This window comes from Pelobates fuscus, chromosome 5 (assembly GCF_036172605.1).
Source record: "Pelobates fuscus isolate aPelFus1 chromosome 5, aPelFus1.pri, whole genome shotgun sequence".
Taxonomy (NCBI): Eukaryota; Metazoa; Chordata; class Amphibia; order Anura; family Pelobatidae; genus Pelobates; species Pelobates fuscus.
Window position 1 is genome coordinate 167285899 of NC_086321.1, and position 14003 is coordinate 167299901.

The 14003-nt window shown below is 41.2% G+C and overlaps 1 protein-coding gene across 3 annotated transcripts in view; it reads right to left on the reverse strand.

The window, feature by feature from the left end:
- Positions 1 to 14003, reverse strand: part of MYO18B (myosin XVIIIB) — a 560248-nt gene that overhangs the window by 39151 nt on the left and 507094 nt on the right. The gene's annotated exons all lie outside the window — the stretch shown is intronic.

Below are 14003 nucleotides of genomic sequence, written 5' to 3' on the forward strand. Positions count from 1 at the left end.
CCATCTGTAATATCAAGGAGAGATATGAGCGCCAGAGCATCACTCGTATGAAAACAGGTGGTTAGAATGCTTAAAAACATTTTCTAGTTTAAATGTGTGAAATTGATCAGAATAATCTCTCTCCTGTTTAACTGTTTCACTCGCATTTCATCCAAAAACTGCTTGTTTTTTTGAGAGTGTGCATAATCTTTCCTTAAATTTAAGACAAATGTGTTGCTTACTAATACAATTAAATTAACTATATGCTTTGTTTAGACAGAAAATCAGTAAGCACATTTATTCCATTTGAAACATAAAGACATAAATAAAACAGGGTGAAAGAGTAGGGTTGGATAGTTAGATCACAGATAAAATATCATATGAAATGTGACACATTTTTAAACAGTGCAATACTCCACATTGTCTCAGATGAAAAGGCTTGACAATGACACTGACCTTCAACATTACTATAACACTACCAGGAAACAAAACAATGGAAACCAAAGGGAAGTATACTCATCTCCTCTATCATTAAATGAATGCTCCAAGCACCATAACCACTATAGAGCTTACCTGCACCATCAGGTTTAGCACAGGCAGAGAACTGAGATTGGTATTGGTGCCCCTTGGACCCCAGTTAAGAAGCAAAATATATTTTATGCTGTGCAGACTTTTCTAATCTACAAATGAATCACAACCCAGTAAGAATGTTTTTTTTCCAGGGAGAGCATACATAACATAGATTGTATTAATGCTAAGTACACTAAAACATCACACCCCTAACACATCTCTGCTGTTGCATGCAGGTCCGCTATCAGGGGCTGACAACCATGATGGTTAACGGGCCCGGCGGCCCTGGGGGGCCCGGCGGCTTGGACCCCATGTGTAACGGCGGAACTGCCGCCGGTACACCTGCACCGGGGTCTGTACGCTGATAGGGCCCATCAGGTGGCCCAAGCATTTAGGGCCACCCAATGAGCCCTATATCTTCAGGGGCCCAGTCAGCGCTGCGGCCGTGCAATAGCGCGATCGGACCCCTTTAAATAATTGCATCCGCAAGTAGTGCTGGGAGGAAGTGCTGGGAAGTCAGTCCCGGCTACCCTCCTCCATAAAAAAAAGGTAAGAAAAATTAGCTATGTGTGTATGTCAGTATGTGTATGTATATGTATGTATATATGTCTGTATGTATGTCATTATGTGTATGTATGTATGTATATGTATGCATGCCTGTGTGTATGTGTTTGTATGCATGTGTATGTATGTATGTATGTCTGTCTGTATATGTGCATGTATATATGTGTATGTGTATGTATGTATGTATGTATGTATGTATGTGTATGTATTTCAGTATGCATGTATGTCAGTATGTTATGTATGTCTGTATGTATGTATCTGTATGTATGTATGTCAGTAAGTGTATGTATGTGTCTGTCTGTCTGTATGTATGTCAGTATGTATATGTCTATGTATCTGTTTCAGTATGTGTGTATGTTTGTTTTAGTATGTGTGTCTATTAGTATGTGTGTGTGTTTGTTTTAGTATGTGTGTCTATTAGTATGTGTGTGTGTCAGTATGTGTGTATCTTTGTGTGTGTGTGTATCTGGGTCCTTTTTCTATCAGTGCGTGTGTTTGTCTGTGTTTGTGTATTCCTGTGGGCGGGGTTTGGCGGCAGGATTTTGGGGCGGGCTTGGAGGCGGGCCCACGGGGGCCCAGAATTTGAGCAGTGTTAGGAAGTCATCCCAATATGTGTCCAGTCCACTAATTTGCACAGTAGCTTTCTAAAAGATTTTTAAAAGATTTGGGGCTATAGGACACCACATTTAGCAACACCACTGGCACTCACACAAACTCGAGTGGGAAATAGCCTGCTTCATTCATCCTAGTGTAAGGATTATGGTTACAGTTAGTGCTATGTCTACTGCTAGCCACTGCCAACTTAGAATCATTAATTTATAGTTTGACTTTTTTTTTTTTTAAGAGTTTGTAAAAAGGAGAATACTTTTGTATTTTTTTTCTACGTGTGTTCCATCTAGTGTGTGCTGTGCAAGTGTGCTGTTTGCAGGGTATTGTTTAAAGTCAAACACTATAAAATTACAGTACATGTAAATCCACCAAGCAGCAACACATGTATACAAACATACATCTATTTTTGCTGAATAAAGTTTTCTTCATTTACACATCTTTCTAAAGAAGAAACTAAGGGAGGGTAGGGGAAGGGGTCATGCAAAGTGTAAATTGTATGGCAAGAAAGTGAGTAGTAGGGGAATGATGGATCATTACATTAGTGGCAGTCATCTGCAAAAATAATATAAGTGTGTACTACTAAGGAATGAAGAAGAAAGAGAAAGGTGCTGTATCTGATTCCGCACAACTAACTACCAGATATTGAGCCTTGTGCCACTAGGCAGACTACCAGTCCCAGTGCCTGCCAGCCCACTCTGGAACATTTTGTTGGATTTCATTGCAGGTACATGTCAAAACAAGAAGCTAATAAAAATCACTTGCTCGATTGTCCAGCTGATCGCTTCAGAGGGGAGCTTGCTTTACCATAATAGGAAAGCCCTTTAAGCAGCTGATACATTAGTTGTTATTAAGTTACATAAAATATATCAGAACAGTCCTGCCCTTGGCCACACCCCAATTCACACCTCTAAAATGAAAGGTTCCTCCTTTGTAATTTTGAATTGTTGGGAGGTATGTAGTCCCATCACTATAGTGTTTCTATTGTTCCTACTATTGAAGGAGCAGCTGGTTCAAGGGAAACTATAGTGCCAGGAAAAAAGTTTTTTTCCTGGAACTATAGCTCCCTATAGTGCCCCTCCCCATGGTGCAGAAGAGGTTACTCTGCCTCCGTTCCATCCCCGTTGACATCAGCCCATGAGGGAACCTAATGCACATGTACGGCAATAGCCGCGCTCGCATTAGGACTTCCCTGCAGTCTGTGTGTATTTAGCAGTCTTTGTGTGTATTCAGCAGTCTGTATGTATTCAACAGTCTGTGTGTATGTGTATTCAGTAGCCTGTGTGTATTTAGCAGTCTCTGTGTGTGTGTTTGGCAGTCTCTGTATACAGTGGCGTACACATGACCCATGGGGCCCCGGTGCGAAAATTCTTCCGTGGGCCCCCCCCCCCAACCCCCCGCGCTTACTCTGGCGGACCGGGGCCGCAACACATTGCGGCGGGCACCTGGTCGCAGGGGTTGCAGGGCTGCGAACCCTGCGACCGCGGTATGTACGCCAGTGCATACAGATGCACACACACTTAAAGGACCACTACAGACACCCAGATCACATCAGCTCAATGAAGTGGTCTGGGTGTCAGGTCCCTCTAGTTTTAACCCTGCAGCTGAAAACATAGCAGTTTCAGAGAAACTGCTATGTTTCACTGAGGGTTAATCCAGCCTCTAGTGGCTGTCTCACTGACAGCCGCTAGAGGCGCTTCCGCGATTCTAAGACACTGAACGTCCATAGAAAAGCATTGAGTAATGCTTTCCTATGGGCGGTTTGAATGCGTGAGCGGCTTTTGCCGCGCATGCGCATTCGGAGCCGAGAGGCGGAGGGATCCCCTGCGCCAAGGGAGTCTGGCGCTGGAGAAAGGTAAGTGCTGAAGACACACACACACACACTCTCACGAACAGACGCATACACACTAGCTAACAGACACACACATTTACTGACAGAGACATACTCAGCGACAGACAGACATACACACTCACTTACAAAACATACACTCTCACTGACAAACACACACTCACTAACAGACATCAAACACACTCAGTAACAGACACACACAGTAACACAATCACTGACACTCACTAGCAGACACACACTCACTCACTGACACTAGCAGACACACACTCACTCACTGACACTAGCAGACACACACACTCTAACACACACACACACACAAACACACACACACAAACAAACACACAAACACACTCAGTAACAGACACACACAGTAACACACTCACTAGCAGACAAACACTCTAACACACACTCTCACACTAACACACACACACTAACACACACAAACTTACACTAACGTTTTTTTTATTTTATTTATTTAATCCCCCCAGCCTCCTTACCTTTTGGAGTGCTGAGGGGTTCCCTGGGGTCCAGTGGTGCTGCTGGGCTCCTGGGGGGGGGCGGTCACCCGGCGGGCAGTCAGGCTGGCGGGAGCGCGAGGGAGCACTCTCCCTTGAGTGCTTCCTCTTCAGCTCCCTCGCGCGCCACGTACTGATACCGGCGCCGGAAGATGACGTCATCTTCCGGCTCCAGTATCAGTGCGGTGCGCGAGGGAGCTGAAAAGGAAGCACTTAGGGGAGAGTGCTCCCTCGCGCGCTCGCAGGACCGGCCAGCCGGGTGACAGCAGGGCCAGCCTCGGGGGGCCCGGAGGTGACCGGCTCCTGGGCCCCCCAGGAGAAGAAGCTGGCCCAGTGGCTACATACCGGGTCGCAGGGGCAGCCGGGCCCCCTGGAGGGCCGGGCCCGGTCGCAGCCGCGACCCCTGCGACCCTGGTATGTACGCCACTGTCTGTATATTCAGCAGTCCATGTGTGTGTATTCAGCAGTCTCTGTGTGTGTTTATGTGTGTGTATTCAGCAGTCTGTGTGTGTGTACTCAGCAGTCTGTGTGTGTGTACTCAGTATGTATTGCATTTGTTGGAGGTTACCAATAAATATAAGCTTAGTTTTATCGATAATTTACATTTTTATTCCTGTTAGTTGTTGTGTAGAAAAAATGAAAGAAAGGTCCAGGTATTCCAGGATACAAAAAGGCAAATTTATTGAACCCACTGCCACTCACAACGTTTCGACCTATATGATCTTTGTCTACTGGTACTGGGACGGGCCTGGTTGCACCCAAAGACATAATACTTGGGATTGAGTGCAGTTCCACATTTCTGCTACAACTATATCTGAGTTGTTGTGTAGGCAGAACCCGAGTGCACTGCTTTGCCCGGGGGCCCATAATGTTGTTAATATGACATTGCACAGCATATCAACACTTCATACCAACTGTCAAGCATGGTGGTGGAGGGTAGATGATTTGGGCTTGTTTTGCTGCCACAGGACCTAGAAACCTTATGGTCAATAAGTAAATCATGAACTCCTCTGTATACCAAATTATTTTAGAGTGAAATGTGAGCTTGGTGGAATTTAGGTCATGCAACAGTACAATGATCCCAAACACACAATCAAATCTATAACAGAATGGATGAAAAAGGCAAGTATCAAGGTGTTGCAGTGGCCCACTCAAAGTCTAGACCTCAACCCAATTGAAAAGCTGTAGCAGGACCTTAAGAGAGCTGTACATAAACAAATGCCAACAAACCTGAACTTAAACAATGTTGTCAGTGAGTGGGCCAAAATCCCTCCACAACATGTAAGAGACGGATAAAGCCATACAGGAACTGATTACTTCAAGTTATTTTGTAAACAAAACGATATTTGGGAATCAGCTAAACATCTACAAAAAAAAAAAATAAGCCAAACATAGTGTAATACAGTTGGATACAATGTATGTGTGCTTTTTTGAAATACACTAAAATGTGCTGAGGAAAACTGTGAATTGGGGTGCCTCCCCTGGTATAAGCTGGGGAGCTAACATCTTCTCTTTAGGTTCCTCCCGGTGCAGGATTGGTCCACAATCAATTTCAGAGAGTCAGGATATTCAGCTCCGTGAAAGATTTATTTAGTACAAAATAAATAAAAACAATATAAAATGGTTGACCAACGTGTTTCTTCCACTTTAAGTGGACTTCCGCAGGCCCAAATTTAATAATACAATTATACACAAAGTATAAAAATGCATAAATACACCCTTAGGTGTCAAGCTGCCTATCCCCCCTCAATCCCAAGTCCTTTAAATTTTGCTAAATAAATAAATCTTTCACAGATCTGAATATCCCGACTCGCTAAAATTTATATCAGGGGAAGCATCCCAAGGCGCAGTTTTCCTAAACATACTGTTAGTGTATTTCATAAAAGTGCAGATACATTGTTTCCAACTGTATTACACTATGTTTGGCTTATTTGTTTTTTTGTAGATGTTTAGCTGACTCCCAATTATAGTTTTGTTTGCATGCTATAAAAAGGTGGTGATTTGGGAACACCACCTGGGAAGCTACATCTTATTGAAAGTTAAGTGTTTTTTTGTTGTATATTAATTTTGTTTTTTGTAGAGCTATACTTCAAGTTATTGATGCTAAAGGTGCTTCTACAAGCTATTGAATCATAAGGTGTACTTAGTTTTTCATGCATGGCTTCTCCATTTTGTTTTTATTTTTGTTAAATAAATCATGGATACATATATATAAAGGATATTATGGCACTAGAAAAAGTGCAGAAGGCTATTATGGCACTAGAAAAAGTGCAGAGGCGGGCTACAAAATTAATAAAAGGAATGGAACATATCAGCTATGAAGTAAGGTTAACAAATTTAAACCTATTTTGTTTCAAAAAACGTCGCCTGAGAGGGGATATGATAACATTATACAAATATATTCGGGGCCAATACAAACCATTGTGTGGAAATCTATTCACAAATCGGACTTTACATAGGACACGAGGTCATGCATTTAGACTGGAAGAAAGAAGATTTCGTCTAAGGCAAAGGAAATGTTTTTTTTTTACTGTAAGAACAATAAGGATGTGGAATTATCTGCCTGAAGAAGTGGTTTTATCAGAGTCCATACAGATGTTCAAACAGCTACTGGATGCATACTAGCAAAATCAGAATGTTCAAGGATATAATCTTTCAATGTAGGGTAATAACTGCTTGATCCAAGGATAAATCTGACTGCCATTCTGGGGTCAAGAAGGAATATTTTTCCTAGCTTGTTGCAAAATTGGAAGTGCTTCAAACTGTTTTTTTTTTTTGCCTTCTTTTGGATCAACAGCAAAAAACAAATGTGAAGAAGGCTAAACTTGATGGACGCAAGTCTCTTTTCAGCTATGTAACTATGTAACTATGTAACTATGTAACTATATATATATATATATATACATACTTTACAATTCTGCGCAATATATATTATATTCTTCATAATAACATCATACATTCTGCTTAAACATTGTACTTTTTAATAATGGGTTTTCTCGTGTATTAATACTCTATAAATTAATGCAAAGTTGCTTTTAGCTCTTGACTGAATCATTTCTATGCCTACTCTTATTATCTTTGCTATTGCAATGAATATATAATCCAGAAGCAATAATTAAACCATAAAGATAATGACATAGTATAACAATTGCTGACCTTCCTTGCAACGTAGAAACAATGTCCAGTAATAATAATAATAATAATACCACCAGTAATAATCACAATTTGTAAATCAATGATTCACAATGTACTAAACCATTACAAAGAGTTAACATGAGAGCTCACACACTGCGATATGTGGCTGTCCTGCCAGCTCAGATATTAAAATGAATGTTAAAAAATACAAGATATACTCTGTGTGAATCCTGTATTTGGTGATGCTGCAGTATGCCACTCATATTGTTTTGTTGAGAGTAAAGTCTGGACAGAAAAGCAAATGGGAAAAGAGTTCAAACAGCAAGATATATTGATAAAGTTCTGCAGTATGGGCCACTGCTTGAAATTGCTTACAGTAACTAGAACTCAGAGCAGATTGTGGAATAAATGAAATGTGACATGCAAATACGGCCTTTTATTGAACCACTGAGCAATGTATTGAAAATCTTTAATCCCTCTCCTGAAGACCATTGTGCTCAGAAAGGGTAAAAAAAAAAATCATGAACGGATTACTTTAATCTACAAACATATTTGCAATAAATTTGTTCCAGCACATAATTATAACAACGATTTTAGGGCCTTGTGGTTATAACCAAGAGCCAGTCATTTAGAGTTGAAACCTAAAAATTCTCTCTTGAATGTCAACCCCTCATGGCTTCTGGCTTCTGCAGGTCTGCAGAAGTTGAAAGCACGTCACTGCACCAACAGGGAGTGATCATAATGTTACAATTCCAATAGTTGTTAACTGCACTTTAACCTGTTCAGGTTCTGTAAAAAAGGGGGCTTTCAATGACACATTAAAGGAACCTCTGGACACTAAGGCATCAACTTAATATTTTTAGAACATTTTTCAAATTATTTCAGATTTTTAGATAAACCTTTAAAATGGTGAAACATTTAGAAATATATATATATATCATTTTTTTAATATTTTGAAAAAAACTATTTTTAATATTTTGAAAAAAACAATTTTAACATTTTATCCAAAAATATTGAACTATTTGAAAAGTTTATCCTAATATATTAACTTGAGCCCTTAGATAATTAAACACCAAAAATGGCTTGATAAAGTACAGACACAATTTTCTAACAATTAACCAATATAAAGAAACAAAGTATTTACACATGAGCAAAACACCTCAACTTAGATGACAAATAAAAATACCAAGCATAAATTAGTTATTCCCCAATAATCATTTCAAGCAAATAAGATATAAATAAACACAGAAACAACAAAATAATGTAGCAAAATTGATAACACTACAAATATTAATTCCTAAAAATGTATGAATAGAACATGTTTAGAGAAATACATACTCATATTAATTTCCATTTGGTCAAGAGGCTAATGACACAAGCCACCTATAATCATCACTACTGCAATATATAAGGGGTTTATACAAGCAGGTTTGATCATTCAGATAGATATATTTTGTTTGTCATTAGCCTCACCAACTTGGAGTCTAGTTATCATTATCGATATAAGCTGGTGATATTTTTGGGTCACGATCGCTATAAAAACACTAATTAAAATCTGTACGGAAGTCTGAAAATGTTATTTATCTGATAATGTTGTATTGTAATTTACCATGTATATATTTAATATTTACATAGTTGTGCATAAATAAATGTTGCCAAAGCATTGCAATTTTATTTTGTATGTTTAATAATTTAAGGAAAATCTTTTAAAATGTCTTTCTTACTAAAGCATGTCATAATGCACCCATATAATATGCAATATATTTTGATTTGGTGAATGAAAATAAAATGGAATTCACTAGCTTGCTGGGCCAAACCTATCATTGGCTTTGTATTTCAATGACACCACAGGAGATTTTTCATTCAGTTTCATAAGCTGTCATTTGAAACTATTACACACAGCTCTTATCACAGTGAACATTTTTTTTTCTATTTATCTGTATATCTTTGAGGAAAATGTCTGGCAAAACAGACTCACAGAAAGAAGATAAAAGAGAGTGGGGGCAAAGACAAAGCCACCACACTGAGGGCACTTGTTAGAAAAACTGTACGATAAACTGCTATAAAAAAAAAAATCCCTTTGCTAAAATGTCTGTTTAGCAAAACAATGTCATAGCAAATTCAAATGTTAGAAAACTCCTAGATCCTGCTAGAGAACTCCTAGATAAACAAGTGGACTTTGTCAGCTCGATGCTAGGAGCAACCATCAAAAAATCTACTTAAAAACACCAGTGCAAAAGAGAGGGTAAAAGAAAACACCGTAAATGCATAAAATGCACAAGTTGTGATGATGATGTCACAGATTGCTACATTATTTATTATTAATATTATTATTATTATTATGTTGTTATTATTTATATAGCGCCAACAAATTCCGCAGCGCTTTACAGTGGGTGGACGAACAAACATGTAGTTGTAACCAGACAAGTTAAAGACATAGGAACAGAGGTGTTAAGGGTCCTGCTCAATGAGCTTACATGCTAGAGGGAGTAGGGTAACGTGACACAAAAGCCTAATGACAGTTGCAAGAGAGGAATCAGTCGGGAGCTATTAACAGTTTAATTGATACGCTTTTATGAAGAAGTGGGTTTTTAATTATTTTTTTGAAGGAGTGGAGACTGGGTGACCATCTAACGGAGGAGGGAAGTGAGTTCCACAGGAATGGTGCAGCCCTTGAGAAGTCTTGAAGGCGAGCATCAGAGGTGGGAGTACGGACAGAAGATAGACATAAGTTTTCAGCAGAGCGTAAGGTCCTAGACGGGACATACTTGTGTATTAGGGAGGATAGATAGGTGGGAGCACCATTATGTAGAGATTTGAAAGCAAGAACCAGAATTTTAAATTGAGCCCTATATCTTACAGGAAGCCAATGTAGGGACTGACAGAAGGGTGAGGAGTGGGCGGTGCGGGCGGACAGGAAGATGAGCCTGGCCGCCGCATTCATTATGGACTGTAACGGCGCAAGTGTGGAGCATGTAAGACCTCTGTGAAGCGTATTACAGTAGTCAAGGTGAGAATGGACAGTGGAATGGACCAGCACCTTAGTTGCAACTGGCGTTAAGTAAGGTCAGATGCACGCAATGTTTTTGAGATGGAAGCAGCAGGATTTGGCAATAGACTGAACATGAGGCATGAAGGAGAGATCGTAGTCAAAGAGAACACCTAGCCAGCGAGCCTGCATGGTGGAGCTGATGGTAGCACTGTTGACTTAGGGGGAGAGAGATGCAGAGATTTCATCCGCATAGAAATGGAGCCAAAGGAGCGAATGAGTTTACCAAGGGAGGCAGTATAGATGGAGAACAGTAGGGGACCAAGAACTGAACCTTGGGGGAACCAACAGAGAGGAGTTGGGGAGAAGAAGCAGAGCCAGAGAAAAAAACACTGAAAGAGCGCTGGGAGAGGTGGGAGAGGTAGGAGGAGCACCAGGAGAGAGCAATATCTTGTAGACCAGTATTGCAGAGGATGAGAAGAAGCTGTTGATGATCAACAGTGTCAAAAGCCGCAGAAAGGTCAAGGAGAATTAGGATAGAGTAGTGACCACAAGATTTTGCAGCGAGTAGATCATTGGATGCTTTGGTTAGTGCCGTTTCTACAGAGTGCTTAGCGTGGAAACCAGACTGAAGCTGGTCTAGCAGAGAATTGGACTCGAGGAATTCTGTCAATCTCACATACACAACTCTTTCAAGGTTCTTGGATGCAAAAGACAGTAGCGAGATAGGACAGTAGTTGGATGAGGAGTTAGGGTTAAGGTTGGGCTTCTTTAGAATTGGGGTTACAGTTGCATGTTTTATGGGCGATGGAAATATGCCAGAGGAGAGAGAGAAATTGAGAATTTTAGTAAGAGGTAGAGAAAGAGAAGAAGACAGAGTACGAATTCAAGATGCGAGGGAATTGGATCTAGGGAGCAGGTGGTGGGGCGGGAGGACTGGAGCAGAGCAGAAACCTCTTCCACTGTGGCAGGTGCAAATGAACATAGAACAACAGAGGGAGTGAGGTTAGGGGAAGTATTGTATGGAGAAGAAGAAAGATGAGAGGTCTCTTAGCTGATTGTAGAGATTTTGTCAGTGAAGTGAGTTGCAAAGTCTGAGGCGATCAAGTTAGTAGGTGCAGGAGGGCGAATAAGAGAGTTAAATGTGTGAAATAGTCATTTGGGTTCGCGGGAGAGTGTGGTTATGAGGGTATTGAAGTAATTTACTTTTGCAGAGGAAAGAGCCAAGCTGTATGAGCGCAGCATACATTTATAATGGATAAAGTCAGACGCACAGTGAGGCACAGTGAGGCTTTCTCCAACAGCGTTTAGCAGTTCTGGAATATTTTTGAAGATATCGAGGTTGTTGTTGGGGGCGCTTGCTGCGTTTAAATGTAGGAGGTGCCATGATGTCTAGTTGAGAGGAGAAGGTGGAATTGTAGAAGGAGGTTGTAGAGCTAGGACAGGTGAGGTTTGAGATAGGTAAAAGGATAGTTTTGAGATTAGTGAGAAATGCTCTAGTTTAAGACATTGGAGGTTTCTGTGAGATTGATGTTCAGACAGTGGTGTCAATTGGGTCTTCGGTATGCTGATGTCAAAAGTCAGCAGATGGTGGTCAGATAGAGGAAAAGGAATATTGGAGATATTAGATGCGGTACAGAGATTGGTGAAGGCAAGATCAAGAATGTCTCTTGCTGTATGGGTTGCTAAACTGGACCATTGCATAAGGTCAAAGGAGGAGGTTACAGAGAGCAGACGAGAGGCATCAGTGCAGTTGGGGTTGTTGATTGGTATATTGAAATCCCCAAGTATAATGGAAGGAGTGCTAGATGAGAGGGAGTGGGGAATCCAGGAAGAAAAGTGCTCAATAAATAGCCTAGGATGACCAGTGGGGTGGTAGATGATTCTTAAAGGAGTGGATTTAAATAGGCGGACAGTGTGAACTTCAGAAGAAGAAAAGGATACGGCAGGGGGAGTTATAATTGATGTAATTGAGGGGAGAGATGGATGCCTACACCACCTCCTTTACAATTGAGTCTGGGAGTGTGAGAGAATTGTAGCCCACCAAAACATAAAGAGGCAGGAGTAGCGCCATTAGAGGGGGACAGCCAGGTCTATGTAAGTGCCAGTAGTGTGAGTGAGCTACTTTGACCTTATCGTATATTGATCTCTGTGGAATCCGTCAGTAACAGAGTTTGTAAATTTAGTCTTCTTCCAAGCATTTGAGCTTTTTGTTGGAATGCATATTGGATAAACACTTGTGGCACTATTTGGGGTAAAATCTCCTTGGCAAACTGCGACATCCTGGCAACATTCTATACAAGTCAGAAAGAGAGAACCCTATGCACATCCATCAATGAGGCTCTGTAAATAGTGGCAATATTATCATGTAAATAAACCTGTTTAAGAGCTCCTGGTGCCAAATAACAGTCTTTTGCAGAATGACCATATAGGTAACCTAACATCACCTATTGGTGAAGATATTCCTTTTCATAAAGTCTTCCTCTGCTATATTGCTGGGATAAGGTGTCAATAAATAACACTAGTGTTGTCGCGAACCCGAAATTTTCGGTTCGCGAACGGCGAACGCGAACTTCCTCAAATGTTCGCGGACCGGCGAACCGCGCGAACCACCATTGACTTCAATGGGCAGGCGAATTTTAAAACCAACAGGGACTCTTTCTGGCCACAAAAGTGATGGAAAAGTTGTTTCAAGGGGACTAACACCTGGACTGTGGCATGCCGGAGGGGGATCCATGGCAAAACTCCCATGGAAAATTACACAGTTGATGCAGAGTCTGCTTTTAATCCATAAAGGGCAGAAATCACCTAACATTGACACCTGTCCTCAAAGCCCCTGATACACACTGACACAGAGCAGAATAGAGACTGTTCCCCGTCCTCAGAGACCATGATACACACTGACACAGAGCAGAATAGAGACTGTTACCCCTACATAGGGTCACTTGGCAGATATGGCGGGGTTGTGGGAGGGGGAGGATGACTTTCACCTCTTCCCCTGTTAGATTCCCGTTGTGCTGTGACATCACCCTTATACGCTGTGTAAAGCATACTATTTCATTTGATCAGCATGGCCACTTGAGTTTTTATAGTTTTCACGCTGCTTGTAGTTTATATATGACACAGAAGCTGGCAGGCAGGCAACTGCTCTTCTATTACAGTGAAAAAAAATGATTTCTTTAAAATCTAAAGCTTAAGCTATTGTTAAAACAGATATGAGTGGTGGCACTGACTGTGCAAATGGGCAAGGCATCCAACCTGACACAGAAGCTGGCAGGCAGGCAACTGCTCTTCTATTACAGTGAAAACAAATTATTTATTTTAAATCTAAAGCTTAACCAATTGTTAAAACAGATATGAGTGGTGGCACTGGGCAAGTAGGCACAGTATCCAATGTGAACCTCACACAGAAGCTGGCAGGCAGGCACCTGCAATTACATTACACAGGAAAAAAAAAAAAAGCAGTCTGATGTTATAGCCCTAAAAAGGGCTTTTTGGGGTGCTGTCCTTACAGCAGAGATCAGATGAGTCCTTCAGGATTGTAGTGGACACTGAATACCCTAGCCTAGCTATCAATTTCCCTATCTAATCAGCAGCAGCTAAACTTTCCCTCCTCTCACTAAGCATGCAGCTTCAGAATGAATCGAAAATGGATGCTGGGAGGGAGGTTGGAGGGTGTGGAAGGGAGGGAGTGCTGCTGATTGGCTGGAATGTGTCTGCTGACCGAGAGGCACAGGGTCAAAGTTTGGCCAATGATGACGAATAGGGGGCGGATCGAACCGCCCATGTGTTCGCC